Below are 6,403 nucleotides of genomic sequence, written 5' to 3'. Positions count from 1 at the left end.
AATGTTTTGCAGTACTTGCTGTGGCTGAGAGATCCGGATGTGAATAAGCCTTAACCTGGTTGCATGAAGCTGACAATCTCATAATAAATTGTATGACTGTATAATAGTGCCATAATTGATGAATACACAAATGTGGAAATAGAACAAAGGGACACAACCCATTATGTGTGGATCAAGGACAGTTGAGACAAAGAAATAATGCCTGCATTGAGTCTGAAGGATGCAGAAGGATTTAGTAGGAAGGCAAAGTAGGGAAGGAGCCTATTCTGAAGAAATGAAGTAAGGCTTTTGCAGAGCCTCAAAGCTTATGAAAAGGCACAGAGATAAAATCAGAAGGAGCAGGTTGTTTGGTGTTAAATAGCTTAAAGTGTTTAAGTTAGAGTGGTGGAAAATGAATTTGGAAAGAGAGGCAATAACTTAATCTGCTTTATTTTTTCTTTATAATAAAATGCAAGTAGTAATATTATGGGGTCAAAAGGAAAGAATATTTTTATAGCTCTGGATATGTACTGCTAAGTACTTTGCAAAAGGGTATGTGCCAATTTAAAATCCTAATAGTTATGTATCAGCATGCCAGATTCACCAGCTCATTACCGGCTATATAAATATAATTAACAACTTAGGTGTTGAATTATTTGATTAAAATTTTTATTATGAAATATATTTAAAATGCTAAAAAGTATACAGTATACTCAGTAAAGTAAAATGATGTTTATATAGCATGTATCCTATATTGGGCTCAATAAATAACTGATTTCCGTTGACCTAGAAGCCCTCCTAACTTACCTCATCCTCTATCCACACCATCACAGGGATAGCTACTTCCTTAAATGTTGTATTGTTCTTTATTTTTCTGTAGAAATTTAATATGTACATATCCGCTAATAATACTTGGTGGAATTTTGCCCACTTTGAACTTTACATAAACAGAATCATACATTATGTATTCTTTTGATCAACTATTTTTAGTTAACATTTTATTCTTGAGATCCAAGTTGTGACTAGTTTGGTAGGTTCAGTTATTTTCACTGCTTTAGTGCTGTGTTGTATGAATGGATTTTATACCACCATTTATTTATTGACTCATCTTGCCAACTGTAGATGAACTTTTTCATCATTATTGCTGTTATTAACATTGTTGTACATAACCCCTAGTGGCAAATTCCTGTAGAATATGTACATTGAGCATAAAAGGGTGGGGTACAGATAGGTGCATTTTCAGCCTTCCTAAGTACTGAATGCTTTCCAATGTGACTGTGACAATTTATGCTCCCACTAGCAAATATGAAATTCCATTGTCCCATTGCCTCATGTCCTTGCCACCACTTTTTAAAATTTGGTTACCCCAATACATGCGGAATAGAGTCATTATAATTTTATTTTGGATTTTCTTTTCTTTTTTCTTTTTTTTTTTTTTTCCAGATAGTGTCTCACTCTGTTGCCCAGGCTGGAGTGCAGTGGCACAATCTTGGCTCACTGCAACTTCTGCCTCCCGGGTTCAAGTGATTCTCCTGCCTCAGCCCCCTGAGTAGTGGCACATGCCACCACACCCAGCTAATTTTTTATAATTTTGGTAGAGATGGGGTTTCACCATGTTGGCCAGGCTGGTCTTGAACTCCTGACCTCAAGTGATCCACCTGCCTCGGCCTCCCAAAGGAATTTTCTTATTTTTAAATGATGTTGATTTAACATGTTTTGGGACCATTTATGTTTCTTTTCCTAGTGACAGTAATGCATTTTGCCATTTTTTTGTATTAGGTTGTTGATTTCTCTCTTATTGATTTATTGGAGTTTTATAAGCATGCATGTTAGATATTACCGGTTGTATGTTTCAAATGCCTTCTTCCAGTTTACTACTTGTCTTTTTCCATTACTTATAGTGTTTTCTATAAGCATTAAAAAAATTGTATGCAGCCATCTTATGCAAGAGAGGAAAGGCTGCATGAGAACTGAAGCAACACTCAGAAAGCAAACTGGGCTTATGAAGGGAGAGAAGGAACAGGGCTTGATGACTTTGGCGCCTGAGCCAAGGAATGCCTAAATGCCCCCAGAATATACAGATCCTAGCACATTTCATTAATAGAACTATTCGGGTTAGGTTTTTTCTCAATTGCAACTTATATTATTGTAATAGGCAGTGATATCACGTTGTCTTCTAGGATTTTGTTTATACTGTTGAATGTTACCAAGTAGGAATTACTATACAGTTGTTAAATAAAAACCTAACTAACTTTCGTTTGTCTCATTTCAAAAACTCAGTGATTTTTCTCTGCTCGGTGCCTTGGGATTGTTTATTATTTTTCCAAGCATGCTTCTTACTTGTCTTGCATACAGGGAACTCCTGAATGTAGGTCTTGGTGAGCTAGAATAAACTTCTCCCTTAGGGATATTGGGGAGCAAAAAGCAAATGCACTTCCCTTTTACACATTGAAGGACATTTTCCTCAAGATGAATTGGTAACCTGCAAATATTAGATGACTCGCTTTTCAGGCCTAATTTAGAAAAAAAAGGACTTTAATTCCTGTGGAAAAAAACATTGCCTACCTAAAGATCCCTCTGGTAGGCTGGTCTCTCCCCTTATACCACAGATCTCAATCCCTCTTGCCTTGTGAAAGAATTTATTCTTTCAGTTATTCTTTTCTCCTGTTCCAGCACTCTCTGCTCTATTATTTTCTTATTTCTATAAACAAACATCCTTTAGTGCCTCTCATTAATAGAAATGAACAAAACAATGTCCCTTTTCCCCTCACGTCCTTCTGGCTGCATCCTTTTTTTTTTTTTTTTTTTTTTGAGACGGATTCTTGCTCTGCCGTCCAGGCTGGAGTGCAGTGGCGCAAATTCGGCTCATATCACTGCAACCTCCGCCTCTTGGGTTCAAGCAATTCCCCTGCCTCAGCCTCCCGAGTAGCTGGGATTACAGGCGCCCACCACCACGCCTGGCTAATTTTTGTATTTTCAGTAGAGACGGGGTTTCATCCTGTTGGCCAGGCTGGTCTCCACCTCCTGACTTCAGGTGATCTGCCCGCCTCAGCCTCCCAAAGTGTTGGGATTACAGGCGTGAGCTACCATGCCCGGTCTGCATGCTCATCTCTCTGCTCCGCTTTAGAGCCACAGCTTTCAAAACAGTGTCCTCTACACGGAGTTTCCAGCTCCTCACCTACTAGTCTTGCCTTTAGTGCAGTTTCAGTTCTCATTGCTCCACTGAAAGTGCTCTTGTCTGTGGACACGTTTTTGTCCTTGCCTTACCCAGTCTCTGCAGTTTCTCCTCTATGGACGATATATCTCTCTTGGCGTATTTGACACCATACCTTCCTCCTCACTTTCAGTTGGCTCTTTTCATTTCTCTCCTTGACTAATTTCTCCTCATCTTATTTGGGTGAATCAGAGATTGCTCCACAGTACAATATAGGACCCTCTTGTCTCTACTTTTAGCCCTAAGGTGGTCCATTCCTCACCGTGGCTTTGCCCAACATCTGTGTGATAACAACTGCAAAATTTATCCATCTGAGGCTTTTGTACTAGGCTAAATACTTCAAGCTCGTTGATTGTATTTGTGTATTTGGGTGCCTCAAAGCCATTTCAAATTAAACATGGACAAAACTTATTTTAATATTTCCAAAAACTCTTTCTACCTTATTCTTCTTCATCTCTTTAAGAATACAATTATTACTTGTGCAAATCAGAAATCTTAAATGTATCCTTAATTATTCTCTTTATCTCAATCACAAAATCTAAAATTTATTGACAACTCATTACTGTTCCTACAGAATATGCCTTGAACCCATGCTTTCCCTTTGGTAATGACTTCCATGACCACATTCTCAGAAACAATCATATCTCACCGAGGCTATTCCTACGGATTCCTAATGGGTCTTTCACATTTATACTACCATCATCCAGATTTTTCATAACAACCAGACTGATGTTTTTTCCAACATAAGTAAAATCATGTCATTTCCCCAGCTTAAAACCCATAAGTGGCTTTCCACTCATCTTAGAAGAAATCTTAAACTCTCTTCTTTGGCCGCCTACTTGACCCAGCGTAATGTGCTCTCTTTTCTCTCCAATCTCATCTTACGAATGTCGTTTTGCCATGTCCTCTCTCACTTCAGAAGCTTTGCATTTTCTAGCTGTTTTGTCTGGATTGTGGTGCACTACCCTGTGATTCTAGATTTTTATAGGGCTACTCCTTCTCATTCTTCAGGTCTCACTTGACCCCACCATCACCTTATCTTAGTTCACTCCAATGTGTGGCTTTTTCTCTCACCTTACTTTCTCATGTTACTTGTAGCACTTTCTACAAGTCTGGAATTATTCATATGCTTCCCTATTTGTTTTCTATTTCCTAGCACATTGTAGACACACAATAAATATTTGTTGAATGAATAAATGGTAATGATTTCTAAGGACTGAAAAAAAAAATCTATGGTAGTTATCAGTCCCACATTAACATGAATTGTTTCACAAAACTGTGGCTTCTCTTCCCTGAAATTGTTTATTTAGTCAATACATAATAACTTGGAAGGGGTACTGTGAAGTTCTCTCCTCTATTTTCTAGAAGGTTGAACTAGTTTGCCAATAAGGTTAAAGTTTGGATGAACTAAGGTGGATGATTAAAATGCTAACAGAAAAGTTTAAATGACCAATCATGTTGCTCAACAGGTAAATCAACAACAACAACAAAATTAGCAAATAAAGTTTTATTTGTCGACATTTTTGCATCTGCTGTGAACCTTTCAATTCTCATTCAGCACTCTGGAAACTAACTGGTACTGGTATGCCAGTGTTTATAAGCTAGCATAAGCAGTTATTACTCTTCAGTTAAGAGGCCAACTCATATTTACAGAGGTTAAGGTGTGTCTTCCAAAATTTTTCTTATTTCTTCAAATTTTGCCTCCAGAAAATTTTGCTAATATACCTTAGAATCTGATTACTATGGCTGCAGTTTTCCTGACATCTGGCTCTTATGTAAGCCTTTTACATTTGTGTGTATTTTTTAAAATTTACTCCCATTCCTCAAACAAGAAAGTGAACTTCAAAGTTCTATAACATTATGCTCTGATAAGAGTAAATGGAAGTGTTTATGAGCTGTTGAGGTTATTTTTGGTCTACATCTGGTGTAAGTCTGGAAATGTGTATAGTTAAAAGCTAATTTGGAGAAAGTTGGAAAGTAGTAAAAAATGATCCATGGATCACTAAACTTGAATTAGCATTTTATAAATCACAGTGCTTCTCACCTGAACGAAGTGCTGAATGGACCAAGAATTCATCTTTATGATCTTAGTAGTAATAACAAATCCCTACCGATATTTGCATACCACATTTAAGATAAAATCTAAAATAACATTTAAAGTAGAAACACCTGGCTATAATTTGCAATGGTACACAGTCAATTTCAGCTGTTATCTATTACTCAATAATGTAAATCTGATTATATCTCCCTGATTTAAATAACAAATTTCCCCCAACTCTTTTCGAGTTTGAAAGCCTTCTAATCTTCCTTCATTTCAGTGATAAGCATGGACAGAGAAAATATTGTTCTATTATAGAGAAAGTAAAAAACAAAATAACAAAAAATACTGTAAGTGGACCAGATGCTGTCTTTAAATGGCAGCAGGTTTTTCACTCTTATTAACTTCTCAGATAATTTTGGAGATGAGAATAAGAAGATAGAACAATAGTATCTCAAATTGTAATATACTTCCTATGAGTGTACATTAATTAGATAGGAAGAAAAAAAACAACAGCCACAAGAAAGCTTTTTTTTTTTTGGAGACATAATCTCACTCTGTTGCCTAGCCTGGGGTGCAGTGGCATGATCTTGGCTCACTGCAGCTTCTGCCTCTCAGGTTCAAGCAATCCTCCTGCCTCAGCCTCCTGAGTAGCTGGAATTACAGGTATCCACCACCACGCCTGGGTAATTTTTGCATTTTTAGTAGAGAGGGGTTTTCACCATGTTGGACCAGGCTGGTCTCGAACTCCTGACCTCAGATGATCTTCCCCGCTTGACCTCCCAAAGTGCTGTGATAACAGGCGTAAGCCACCACGTGTGGCCTAAGAAAGCTATTTCTTAAAAAGATTTCCCTCTGGAAGCAAAAGAACAATATGGCGAATGTAAGAATGCTAAGAATGCAAAACCTCATTGAAAAGTTAAGCTGCCAACGTATGTAACTGTGATGCATGCTATTCAGTGACCTCACAGATATTTTTGCTTGTTGGAAACCTAACTGCTCCCAACCAGCACTAACACTTTGTGTCTCTCTTCACCCACTGGCGGTGAGAGGAGCAATTTCCACAAAACAATGCTTTGACTAAGATTTTTTTGTTTGTTTTTTAGTATGTAGAAAACAATTTAACCAATGCAATTTTAAAAGATATTATAAGTGGTAGCCTATAGGGAGGA

Source organism: Colobus angolensis, unplaced genomic scaffold, assembly GCF_000951035.1.
Source record: "Colobus angolensis palliatus isolate OR3802 unplaced genomic scaffold, Cang.pa_1.0 Scaffold109, whole genome shotgun sequence".
Taxonomy (NCBI): Eukaryota; Metazoa; Chordata; class Mammalia; order Primates; family Cercopithecidae; genus Colobus; species Colobus angolensis.
The sequence above is the reverse complement of the archived record's forward strand: the minus strand, read 5'-3'. Positions refer to the sequence as shown.